The sequence below is a fragment of the Lepidothrix coronata genome, unplaced genomic scaffold, assembly GCF_001604755.1.
Source record: "Lepidothrix coronata isolate B3197 unplaced genomic scaffold, Lepidothrix_coronata-1.0 Scaffold11, whole genome shotgun sequence".
In the NCBI taxonomy this organism is placed as follows: Eukaryota; Metazoa; Chordata; class Aves; order Passeriformes; family Pipridae; genus Lepidothrix; species Lepidothrix coronata.
The window spans coordinates 574,586-588,076 of record NW_016690191.1 but is presented as its reverse complement, the minus strand read 5'-3'; the positions used below and the strand labels follow the sequence as shown (position 1 = coordinate 588,076).

General features: G+C 42.1%; 1 protein-coding gene across 1 annotated transcript in view; it reads left to right on the top strand.

The window, feature by feature from the left end:
* Window positions 1–13,491, top strand: part of MEF2A (myocyte enhancer factor 2A) — an 81,922-nt gene that overhangs the window by 17,486 nt on the left and 50,945 nt on the right. The window contains exon 2 of the mRNA XM_017804951.1: window positions 4,409–4,580. The gene's annotated coding sequence lies outside the window, so the exon portion shown is untranslated. The remainder of the gene's footprint in view (window positions 1–4,408; window positions 4,581–13,491) is intronic.

The window sequence follows — 13,491 nt, the reverse complement described above, 5'->3', positions numbered from 1 at the left end:
TTTTTTTTGGCTGTTCTGGTTCAGTTTTCTGCTACCACAAGGACTAAAGATTAAAGTTTAAATGAAATCTGAAAATAGCCATCTGATGGTCAGGTACTTCATCTTTAAGAAAAGCCACAAATGTGAGTTTTTGGCAGTGCTGTTATGTTGTCAGAATTTCTTGGTATCATCTGTGCTTAAAAGCTAAAGTGTCAGTTCCATGCCTTCTGCAGATTTAATGGGACACCATTTGGGAGCTGATAAGCAGGGAAAAGTGCCACACATAAGTCTTCTCCCAAGACAACATTCAAAAGTGGATAATCTCTTTAATGGAATATAATCTCGCTTATGCAAAATCTTAATAAAGTTTAATATTTTCTCCACAGAAAGTGTGATGTTGGTTTACACTGTGTAAGGGGTTTTTTTGATGTCTTGTGCAGAGCAGGAGTGGGATGACTTGCTCATCTCCTGTTAGTTGCAGGATCCCATTTTCCATGGTGGTTCTTGCCCAGCCGTGGGTCCAGACGAGGAAAAACGTCCTGGGTTGGACCTGAGCACCAAATGCAGCTTTAATGCTGAATATGGTGTTTCTAACAGCCCAGTGCTGGAGGATTTACTTAGACTAAGGCTGCATTCCATAAGCTTGAAGATTCCAGAGGGTTCTGGATGCTTTGGCAGTTCCCTTCTTTCCCAGGGGTGGTCACAGGTTGTTCCAGTGAGTCTTGGCTGAAAGAGAGGAACTGAGGGTTCCACCTTCCCCCAGCTGTCATGGGGACTTGTGCATCTTCCAGCTGGGAGCTTCTCCCACCTCTTCCTCTTGGGAAGTCTGTGTAGGCATTTCCTTCTGGAGAATGGGTTGTTGGATTTTGGGATTTGATGGTGTTTTTCTGGATGCACTGTCATGGACCACTGAGCTCCTTCAAACATGGAAGATACTTCCCATCGAGTTCTGTGATTTTGGGAGATGCTGCACTTGCAGAAAAATTGCAGGACAGCCCAGTGAATTTTTTTTGGAGTACTTGAAGGCCACACATAGTAAGGCAGCGTTAAAATAACATTAAACATAAGAGAAGTGAATTTTATGCATAAAGCATGACAGTGTGGTGTGCTCAGAGCTGTGTATCTCAGCACAGCTGCCTTTTCCTGGACCTGCACAGGGCAGTTGTGTTGGGAGCTGTGGTTGGTCATTTCGAGTGTTTCAAAATATCAATAATCCTCTTGCCCAAGCTCCTGAATTAGTAACACAGGAAAACAACAAGTTCCATTTAGAATTCCCATTTTGTTTTTCCATAGCAGGCCTGGATCTGAGACACTGCAGAACCACCAGTGGAAACTCAGAGCTCTAGGAAAAGCTGCAACCTGTTTGTAGTGGGTTTGTCAGTGCTATTGGCAACTCTTTATTAATTCCAGCTTCAGGATTTACCTTTCTTTTCCTTATGGCTCTTCTAAGGAAATTTTTGTTGCAAGAACTGAGTCTTGTGCTTAATTGATTTCCCTTTCAGAAGGCCAAAGAATCCCATGTGCATCCTTGAAAGACCTTCCCTTAAGGTGAAATCCTCAAAAGTGAAAGAGAACCAGTTTCTTTTTAATGTCTGTTTTAATCTACTAAATTTAAAAAGCCAGGTCTGTGTCTTTGTTCTACACTGTGTGGCATCAAATTGGATAAAATGTCACAGATAAAACTCCCTACAGATAAACTTATTGTTAACTCTTCCTGCTGCTGTCCTGTCACACTCTTTCCTCTGCTTTTGGGGACTTGCTCTTCCCTTTAATGCTCTTCTTCCAACTGTGTGGGGTGGGCACTTCACTGAAGGAACTCATTCAAAAAAGAACAAACAGTGAGACTTGAGAGCATCACACCTCCATATGGGAAGATTTTAGGGAATATTGCTGTCCTGTTCAGGAATATTTTGGCTTCAGTTCCATGTCCTGAAAGAGTTAGGCAAGGGCACCCAGTTGACTGCAATGAGATTTTGAATCAGGATTCACTGGATGGAGTAAATCTGCTTTTCCAGGGCCGGGCAAACGGACTGGCCTGGCAGCATTCGGGTGTGAGAGCAGAAATCTTGGTTTGCTGTGTTTAAACCAAAGCTCGGTGATGCTTTAAATGTTGTTGTTCCTGTGCATAGACCCCGCTCGTGCATCTCTGACTGAACTCTGCAGTTGTGGTGGCCCTAAAATTTTGTGTAGTGCTGTTTGTGATGCGGAATATTAAAGGGTTTGTGTTTGTTTAAGCAAGTGCTGCATTCAAAGGGGAGCGGCTGCCACCCCTGAAGGATTCTGAGGTTGTCAATCAGATATTATCATCAGAATGAAGCCCATTCAGTGGCAGACAAAGAGGAAGGAAATCCACCCGAAGCTCGAAGGAAGAATCCCCACAAATGTGGGGTTGGTGTAACACGCTCGAAGTACAGGGTGAGCTTGTTTTGATCCCGATCTTCCTTTGAAAGCAGGAGTGTTTACAGTGCGGAGCGTGTCCCCACCCCGCCCCCGGCGGAGCTGAGTGCCCGAGAAAATGATGACACTGGATGTTGGGGAATTCTTACAAATCTAAACATAGCCCATAATCATAGGTGTGTCTGTGCCGGGTGAAAATGTGCGAGCTCCGGAGGAAACCATGAGCTGAAGTTTTGACAGCGAGGTCCAACTCAGTGCTCAGTATTCCCGGTTACACTAAGAAGTCTTTGTTTCAAATCTTAGTTTAAAAATCTGTTGGCTTGGCAGCAGGATGGAGTCTGCTAAAAAATCAACTAGTTCATCTGGATGCAGAGGGAATTGCTGGAAAGTTCCGTTTCTCCCAGTGGGAAGACAGAACTTTGTAGTCTTAATATTTTGTTTTCAGTTTTCCTTAAACACATCTGAATGCATTTCTTTACAGCTTCTGGATCCTACCTCAGAGCAGAGGAGATTAGAACTGAGAGAAGTAGAATTCAAATCATCAATCGAGTTTCTTAATTAAAATCCAGTTCACTAATTCTTGTTTCCATTTCTCCTGTGCTGCCAGGAGTATCTCATATTTTGGCATCCAGCTGTTGCAGTGTTTGCTCTGACTGCTTAGTTTTTATTCAGTAACGTGTGGCCTCATGTGCAAGACTTGCAGAGCATCCTGTAAGAGCCTGGCAGGATGGAACTGGATGCTGAAAGCCTCTTGCAGCGTGATTTGTGGAGCTGTGTTAATTCACACCTGTGTTGCAATGCAGTTTAATAGATAATTCAGATTTTCAGGGTGGTCTAGAAAAGCAGGAGTGTTCAAAGGTGTGTTTGAGGGGAAAACACACCTCCAGTGCAGGCAAAAGCAGCAATATTAGAGATGAACGGGCCTGGTTCTGCTGCCCCTTGCAGGCCGTGCCTGTGCTGATGAGGTGAAATCGGAGCTGGAGCTCAGGGATGTGCTGTTTGCCAGCTCCCTGTCAATATTTATTGCTTCAGCTGCTGCAGGGTCTCCAGTCAGCAGGGAAGGGCTTTCATGTCCTGAAGGCCCAGAGTGCCCAACAATGAAGGTTTCTAAGAGGAGTTAGGATTTCTTGCAGGTGCAGGAACGCTTCTCAAGCAGGTTCCTGAGGGCTGTGTATGAGCTGTGTGCCAGTTTGGTTCATGTAACTCCATATGATCATGTTCATAGGTTATTTACCTAGAATGAATAAAATGAGGTCATGTAAAGTAGTTGTTAGCATCTGATCCTGGTGTGCAGAATCCACTTTCAGGAATGTATTTAATATCTAATGTATCAGTGGTGTTTTTCTTAGGGAAGTAAGTACATAGGGGTTTTTTTTCAGGAAGACAGAATGCTTTATTTATTGCCATACCAGAAAGGAATGGGAAAGGTTGCAGATTCTTGCTTGTGTTCTCAAGTGATACTGTTAGATAAAGAAAATAATTGCTATGTCTAAATAAGTCTATCACTTCACATGAGGGAGTTTAACACTGGTTTTAACCACTCCTCTCCAAGCTGAAGGGTTGACTGAGGTGTCTGAACTTACACATTGCACACCCTCATCTCCCTGGGTTAGGGGCAGTATCCAGGTTTTATGGAGGGATGCAACTGCTCTGTGCAAAATATACCTTCAAGGAGTCATTCACAGCTGACTGCCGTGTGTTTGCTTTGCTCAGATGTGGTTCCTGGGGCTCTCAGCTGGGTTTTTGTCAGAGATGAGGCAGATGACAGCATGGGTGGAAGGGATCCAGCAGTGTGTGCGAAATAGGCACTGTTCTGTGTAATTTTCTGAGCAGGTTTCAATCACTGATGCAATAATTAAATGCTGAGATGTCCACCCTGACCATGGAACAGTGCAGGAGATCATGCAGCCTTCTCTTCTGAGGCAGTTTCAGGGCTGCTTCTTTGTATTTCTGGCAGTTTCTTTGATAGTGAGGATAATTATTTCTCCTTTCTTTTTCTTTTTTTTCTTCCATTTTTAATGCATAATTGCAGGTCTGGATGGGCAGCTGTATTTGTAGTGTCTGATTCCTGATGGATCCTGGTTATTGTCAGGTCTAGGCAGTCGTGGCATCAGATAGTCCTTGGCTGACTCAGTAGAGAAGATGAAGATGTTCCCTTGCACTTTCAAACAGCTCCAGTTTGCATCTAATGTTTCATGTCAAAGGTAAACCAATATACTTGTTTAAATGTAAGAGATTTTCAGGAGGGGAAGTCTACAATGATCTGAGCCTGTCTGGGCTTCTGCTTCAGATTCTTGGCTACTTAATGCAATTGAAACTAGGCCAGCTGCCCTTCAAATACATTAAGGTCCAACTTGTGCAATATCTTGCATTTCTCAGTATTCCTTGCTCTCGTTGGGCAGCTCAGTGATGCTTTATTTGTGCAGGAGTTTACCAGAGGGGCTCTGTGTGTTTGTGTGTGGGTCACTGACTGGTTCTTGCCTGGGACCTTGGTTCAAGTTTCTTTGGACCTTCACTGTAACTGCTCTCAGCTGCCTCTTCTCCCTCAGACCTTCTTGGTGTCTCTGCTCATGTAACCTGTTTGTCAGGGTTTGTTGACAGGAAGAGAAATTGAGATGTTTTTGAAGGTTTGAGGATTCCTGTTTGTCATACAATAATGGGAACAAATGGATGAGAATGCTCTCTTCTATTTATAGTCATGGAGTCTTTCACTCCAGAAGCTGTTAAATGAGATATTTTGATACATCTTGCTCTCCACCACTTGAATCACGTACTTTGCTGTGAAGCAGTGATGTTACTTAGGGTCAAACAACTTCATTTTCTATTTGCAGCAATCTGCAAGAAAGGTGAAACAATTAGCTCTTATCATTTGCTCTGTCTTGCAGGTATGGCAAGTAATAGAGTTACTGTAGCAGCCTGAATTTCCACTTACCAACTAAACCATGTTAACTGTGTCTGCTCTTTTCTTGCCCTTGCTAAGGAAAAAATAGTTTAAAAAGTTAACTTTTAGAATTAGGTGTCCATTCAGATTCAAGTTCTTATCTGGAGAAGTCAATGTGCTGTTGTCAGTGTAGTTGAGTGACATTTTTGCAAGAGAATCCAAGTGGCTGGGTTAATGTTAATGACATGTGAATGCCCAGACTACCAGACATCACCTGCCAAAAAAGAAGATGATTTATATGCAGAAGTAGAAAACATTCTGAATATTATTCTCACTTCTTTTCTTAGTAAAAATTCAATTTACCACACTAAGTGTTGGGGTATTTATATTAATGTACTAAACTTCTGGTGTTAATGGCCTGCCCTGTACTCAGTTTGGACAGTCTTAGCTTGTGACTGATTTTAAGAGTAGAGATGTCCAAATGGAGGGCAGTAACAGTGTTGAGAGGAGGGTTATGAGGTACCTGGACCAATAAAATGTTTTGGATCATAAGGAGTTCCCCCTCAGTTTGCTTTTAAAAGTGGCTGCTGACCCTGGAGAGCTGGTGGGAGTCAGACACGAGCTCTGCTCAGCACCATCTTCCCCAGCCCGTTGGTGTTGCCTGAGCTCTGCCTGGGTAATACATCCAGCTTTCCAATATATCACACCTGAGATGTAGCTGAGTGGCTTAATCTCACTTGTACATCATTTTATTATTTGCTACTTTGTCTGCCTTGGGTTCTGAAACCTTTGGATTATTTAGAAACTCTCTCCATGGATGTCTGGAGAGGACCTGCCCTTGGCTCTGCTGTGGCTCCACCAACAGTAATGGGAGTTTATTTTACTTAAATATAATAGGACTATTTGCTTCAAAGGATTCAGGGAAGGGAGTGACCCCTTGAAATTTGGTTTTAATATCTTACAAATACAGTATAGTTTAAACAAAAATTATTTAGAAGTTTGAACTGGTGGTGTATCTGAGTTTAACAGCAGAGATTGAGCTCTGCACAAAGGCTGTGGCAGCCCCAGAGAGAGAAACTTGCCACTGATCTTGGTTAGAAACACGTGGGCGTCTTTCTGGTTTGCTGAGTGTCTTTGTGAGCCTTGCAGGCTGTTTGAAGCATTATGTTGTCGTGTCTGTCTGGTTTATAATTGTTGCACTTCAACAATATGACTGCGTGCTGTCATTTAATCAGACGTGGAATAAATTATCAAGAAAGCTTTCTGGATAATTGTTCAGTGATTTAAAGCTTCTTATAGATTCTTTGATGTGTGATATCTTTTTTGGTTTTCTCAATTTTCTTGTCCTGCTCCTTTTAAAAGGGGGGGGGTGGTGCCTGTATTCTGTGGAATCCTCTGGAATACTGCAGATGTGTATTTGGTGTGGAGAGAATCTGTCACAGCAGGTAAAGAAAACCCAAACAGAAAAACCACAAATGGGAGTTGGGCAAGAATGTTGGAGCCTGCGGGTTGTGCAGGGCAGGAGGAAAGCTGATCTGGAGGATCAGGAAGAAGCAGATAAGTGAGGGTGAGCAAAACCTTGGGAAGAGGTTTCCCAAGTGTGAACAGGAGCACACGATGCTCTGCGTCACAGAGCCACTGCTGAGGCCAAGCTTGGAAGCCAAACCCCTTCATGTGAGGGCTCAACGTGCACGAGGAAGAATCTTGTTTATAATCCTTCGATTTTCCATTCTCTCATCTCCTCACACTTGTCCCCTGCTGAGAACTTCCCTAAAATCTGGCGTTGTTAGGTTGGAAGCCTGACTTGAGGACACTCTGTAGGACGAGGTATAAGCCCAGAAAGCTGTGGCTGCCTTTGTGTCCCATCCCGTTCCTGAGCTCAGCTGGAAGTGTTTGCTCAGGAACATGTGCTGAGGTTGCTGTCCTGCATTACCTCAGCAGTTTGTACTTTGGAGGCAGTGGACTCTTTGTAAAAAAGTAAGGAATAGTTTCTATAAGTGTAGTCACTATAACTGTTCAGAACTTCATGGAATTTTAGAACTCCTGCTCCACATCAAAAAAATCAGTTTGCTGAAGTGTACCAAGCTTTCTACATTAGGTGAACTCTGTGCTAAATAAGATTCCCTCATAATTTATATTCTGTGGAGTTTTTTTTCCCATTAGGAGAAACTGAAAAACAGAGGCTAAAAAAAAAATTCCTTTTCTATACATCTTTCCTAAGGAGAAATCTGCTCGAGTTTCTACTCTGGCCTTGGGAAACTCTGCTAGTCCCACACCAGTCAGTTCTAATACCCTGAGAACAGACACTGTTTTACCAGACTGGAGAGTTGCTTGGTTGGCATTTGCTACAAGGAAACTGAAGTGCAGCCTGCAAAATTTGAATGCAATTTTAAAGAGAGTATTTGAAGGATAAGGGTAATAAATCCCCTAACGTTGCCCCGCAGCATGTGCTGTGTTCTGAATATTTTTTTCTGCTTGTCTTGATTTTTATAAACATAAGTTTTATGTCAGGATGGTGTTTGATTTATCTCCGTTGGCACCTCGTTTAATTTTGGACCATGTGTAAACGTTGTACACTGTATTTGTGTTTTCCTGATGTTGCTTTCAGGTTTTTGGGTTTTTTTGCAAGATAATGTGGCTGTGATATGGGGTTATGGTAAATCAGAGCTGATATAGAAAGGGATATTTTTGTCTAGTTTTGGCTTATGAATGTTCAGTTCTTTGTATTTAGGTTATTTGTTGAAGTTCTAAATTATTGTAAAGTAAGTATCTGCCCAGAAAAGCACACAGGAAAAACTTTAGGACTCCTCAGAAAAGATAATCTACTGAAATCATGTTCTCAGAGACAAAAAGAAGGACAGTGCTCCTTATGGATGAGGATGTCCATGTAGAAATGGAATCTGAATTAAGGTCTGGATCCTGAATTCAGGAACCTGGATTAAGTTTACTTTGACATTTTGCTGCTGATGTTTAAAGTGCTGCTCCCACTGTATTAAAAAAAAAAATCAGAGCAAAACTTTAAATTGAATTATCTATAAAATGATGAAAACGATGAGTCACCACACATACAAAAAACCCCCACGTGAAGCAGCTTGTCTCGAATTTCAGAGCAATCCGAGCAGATGAAGTCAGGACTTCGGAACTGAGCTGTGGAAACGTGTCCTGTCCCTGCAGAGTGAGCAGGGCTGGGGACAGCGAGTGCTCCGCGAGCTCTGCCGATCCCCGGCGAGATAAACGGCGCTGTGGGAGAGGGGTTGGGGGATTGCGAGAACCCGGAGATAACGAGCTGCGCCCCTGCCAAACGCTGTTGCTATGCAAAATAAGATTATCTGTGTTCTCTATCTGGTGATAGACTCACGTGGAGGTGGGAGAAGTCCCGAGCCGAGGCAGCTGTAATTAAAGCTGCAGTGTCACTGTGGCAACTGATGAAATAGGAAGACTTGTGGAAGTAGATTTCCCAATGATAGTTTTCCTTAAAGCCGTGACTTAACGGGTATGAAACACGTTTTAGGTGTTATCTACAGATGCATCAGTGAGCCTGAAGATTAATGAAGTGTTAAGATGTTGCAAAATCAGAAGAAAGTTCCATTGTGGTTGGTAAACACACGAATAGGAAACTGCACAGTCCTACACAGTAAATGCATTTTATTTATTCTCTTACTGTAAGATGAAGGAAAACATGAAGATGAGCCTTTGAATTGATGACACTGTGAGGTGCTTGTTGTTGAGCTCATCACCAGAGCATGTGAAGGTGTCTGTTCTCACTCTTGGAGTCGTTGGAGTGGCTTTAAAGAAAGGAAATTAATTTCCCTGCTGAGAACAGCAGCGAGGTTTTGGTGATCCCCACCCCAGGATTAACAGAAGAAATGAATTTCGCAGGGTTTTGTCTCCCGTGACAAAGGAGAGCTCTCCTGTGGTAGCTCGTTGTTGGGGGTGAAATGATGGATAGTTTAAAGCCATCTCCGGTGGACGTGTTCTTATCAGCGTTTTGGGAGGCACAGCTGGTGACTCCCTTTGTTTGGGCAGAAAGGAGTTGGGACAACACAAGTGGCTCTGTGCCATTTTTTTGGCCACCTGGGAGCCGAGTTCCTCTGCCATTACAGGTTCCTGATAACATCCAGGCAAATGCTTTTTGATCTCAAAAATACATTTAATGTGTTTTATGTGTACATTTTGCTTCAGGAAAGAACCCTTCCTTCTGTGGCTGGTGCTGCACAGATGGCTCCGGGTTTAAAACCTGAGTTTCAATTCCTTCAGTGGCACTTTGAGCTCCTCATGGTGAAAGTTCTGAAACACCTAATGAGTTCTAAACAAATTAAATACCTCCAAATGCCCTTCTGCTTTGTTAGGGAGCAGTGGTATCTAAACTGCAGTTTAAATTTCTGTATCTGATTTTTAATAGCACTAATTTTCCAAGAGCTGTAAATGGAAGAAAAAAAAGGGGGGTTATCTGGTTAAAAGCTGTGATCAAACTGACAGAGTTGTAAAGGCTGTGGTTCATTCACTAGGAAATGAGGCTTTTTGGCCACAGCTTTTTAATGCTGGGGTTTGTTTTGTTAACAGTGTCCCAAATCATCTTTGTTTGTGGCTATTTTTGTATCCCATGGAAAAGTCACTTCTTTCAACAAATTACATGACAAATTAGGAACAAGTTTCTTGAGAAACTCTCTGGAGCATGTTTTCCAGACAGCTATTCAGTCATGCAGTTATTTTCTTAATCTGTTTGTAGAAGTCTGGCAACAGAATTCTTGTGATTACTTAATAATTTACATTCTGCTTGTATCTAAAATTGGATTTTAATCCAGTATTGAAAGTTTAGTTCTCTTTCTGTGGTTTTTCCCCACTGTTGGCTCAGCAGTTCCCAGATCTTACTTTCTAACGCGTTTTTGAGAATGCAAAGATAAATTATTGTAGAAAATACCAGAACCACATTTATGGGTGGGAATACTAAAATAGAATTTAATGTCACTTGAAAATATGGAGTCAAGATGTATGATTTTTTACAGATAGCTTAACAATGGCTGTTTTGTTTCTGGAGGGTATAAATTAAAAATGCTCAGAATAACATGATACATATTTTTTGGACTTCAGCAGTAGGACAAGAAAAAGTTCATAGTTTGAGGGTTGAGTATTATTGAAATCTTAACCCATTTAATTGAAAATAACTGGAGCAGGATTCTTGGCTGTCCCTGATCCTGGACAAGGCCATTTCAGTCATGTTATCCAGGAGTGCCTGTGCTGTCACAGGTGATGCTGATAGCTCTTGAAAACTGGTCTGTCAGCTCAGGAAAATGTAGCTTTAAAAAAAAAAGTGCATTCTAGGAGTAATAAAACTCGTTTTTGAAACAGGCACTTGAATTTTAATCCATTCTTTCTTGCAGCTCAGATTTGTGTGGTTCTGTTTGCAAGAAAATACAGTCATTGCTCTTCATCTTAGGCAGGACTCGTTGCATGGAAGGGAATATCAGAAAAGGCCTTTTGAGCGACAATAGATCTAAATGGCACTTGGAAGGTGCAGTTCTTCAGTAAGACAATATTCCTCAAAAATACTTCATGATTTTTTTTTCTATTATGCTTTCAAAACTTCATTTGAAAACTGTGTAACTTAGAAACCAGAAGCTCCAAAATAGATTTGCTGTTAGTGTGGAAGCTGAGGACCATGTTTGGTTGCAAAACTCCACAAATCTCAGAAGTACAGTTTATTTAAATTGTCTGGTACCAGAGATGTGCCTCGTTCTTCCCAGCTGAAAGAAACAAGTGTTTTATGATGCATAAAACCAGAATATCAATAAAGAATTGTTTATGGCTTCCTGTTTTTTACGTTGTCCCACTTAAAAAAAAAAAAAAAAGAAAAAGTTCTTTTGGCCGAGGGTTGTATTATTGTTTTATAACAATGCTTGTGTATCACTGGGTGAGGAGGACCTTGGAGCTGTGAGGCCACTCTCATTTACTGAGGCTCTGCCTGAGTGGAGAAGAATGGCTTCTAAACTGAGGATGGAAAAAGGATTTATTTTCTCAGATTGTGGTGCAGCAAGAAGGGAGAGAGAAATGCCAACGTGTCCCCTTGTTTTGAAAGGGTGGCTGTGTGGGATTGTTTTACAGTTGGATCTGACATTCCTTAGAGCAATGTGTGGTGACAGGGCCATGGAAATGTGGCTGTAGGAAACATTTTCATGACTGTTTTTTGCACACCTCTGCAAAAACCCAGCCAGGGTCTGAGTGTGTTCTCTGTTCAGTGCAGACATAAAATACCCAAAGCCCCTTTGCTGGAAATCCTTATTTTCAAATCCAGCTCCAAGTGGTGGCACTGATTTCTGGAGCAGGGCTGGTGGAATGTGCAGTGATAGCATCCCATGGCTCTCAGCACGTGTCAAATCTGAGCGAATGTATTTGGTGTCATTAGTTTGGGGTTTAGGAAAAAAAGGTGTCTGGACTTGTATAGTTTATCTGGGTTTGCATTCTCTTTGAGATTCTGAAAATGTGCTCATCTCTCACTTCTGGATAATGAAACGAAGTCTGAGAATCAGGTTTGACCTTGCTCCATGAAACCATTAACCATTGCATTAATTATTTTGGTGAAGACATTATTTGACTCCAGGTTTTTTCTACCTGTTTCACTCAGTGCTGTGGGGCAGGGCCGAGGGACAGGGACATGTTTGCAGGTACTACAGGAAAATGAGGTACTCTGTTAGTGTCCAGCAGTCACCACGTGGGCTGGACCTCATCTCCATGTTGCTCTGAATGGGAATATTTATGTTCTGGCAACGTAAATGTGGAAAGTGTTGGAATAACCAGCGAGTGTCCGGTCCAGCCATGATTTGGGTGCCCATCAGTTCATGCTTAGGGGCCAAATCTACAAATCCATCTGCACAGGCTCCTCTAAGCCTAAAAAAAGACCTATTAATCTTGCTGTAAGAAAAATGATCTGCTGTTTAGCACCGTACCCAGGGCTGAGCAGGGTGAGATGCATCCCTGCAGATCTGTGTTTCCATGCAAATGCTCTGACGTCAGGACACTCATTTCTTTGTGTGCATTGCAGTAAATGAGCTGTGAGGAGACAGGGACTGTCACATGAACCTGTAACCACCCAGGGAAAGGGAAGTTTCAAGAAAACAACGAGTCAGAGGGAAAGAAAAGGAAAATAAATGGAAGGAGCAGAATTCTGACACAGTTTTTCCCCTGACCTGTTCTGCCAGGAGGCTTCCAGACCTTGTGCAGCTTTGCACAGATATAATTTGTTTCCACTGAACCCTTGAAGGAAGCTTTTTAAATAGGTCAAATACAGTTTCCTTGCTTTAAAGTTACATCTCTCTCAGCTTTATGGAACCATCAGCAAACCTGACAGAGAACTCATCTGAATTTCTGCAGCTGTGCAGTTGGGAGGGTGTATTTCTGTGTGTGGCTCTGCTGTCTGTCAACAATTAGTGGGGTGTTTTCACATGTGCTGGGGAAGGGAATAAATCCAGAAAATTTGGAATAGTTTACTTTTAAACAATAACAGAGGCTTTTACTTGGGCAGCTACAAATGCAATTTTTCTTGCTATTATTGCTAGCTGACATTATTTTCTGTTGGAAGCTCATCATGAAGCACATGGGGTTTTTTCCCTTTTCTCTACTTAAAGTGTTGTTTCATAGATGCCTGAAATCCCTCTTCAGAATAAAATAATTTTTGTTTTGTGTGCCCAGGTAAGTAAAGCAAAGCAGGTGTGGTGGCTGGAATTGGATTCTGTCACTTAAGGAGGTAGAACTTTGCCTTCATCAAGGTTATTTCATGCTAGTTCCACGTTTACTTTCAGAAAAAATTGTGTGTCGACCTTTGTCTGCAAGTTTTCCTTTATTTGGGTAAAAGTTTGTTGATGATTTAGATTAACTGGCTTTGTGAATTAAGCATTGCCTGGTTAGAACTTTTGCTAGTTACATTTTTGGTGTAAGCATGTAGTGGGCACAGTCCTGTATCTTCTCACACAGGTTTGTTGCCAGTGAGGATAGAAAATAAGCTGCAACTCTGATCAAGGATTGGAAAATGGAAAAGTCATTGCTCTAAACGTCACATGCCTTTGTCACTGGGGGTAACTTCCCATTTGGATGTTCTGAGCAGGAAAAGTGCCTTTTTACTGCAGTTTTCTCTGATTTTGCAGAGTGTCAAGGTCCTTTCTACCCTGAGCTCAGCCAAACTTGTGCTTCAGTTCTTAGCTTTGAAAATCACCTTGTGAGTGACTGCAGAGTGACAGGGA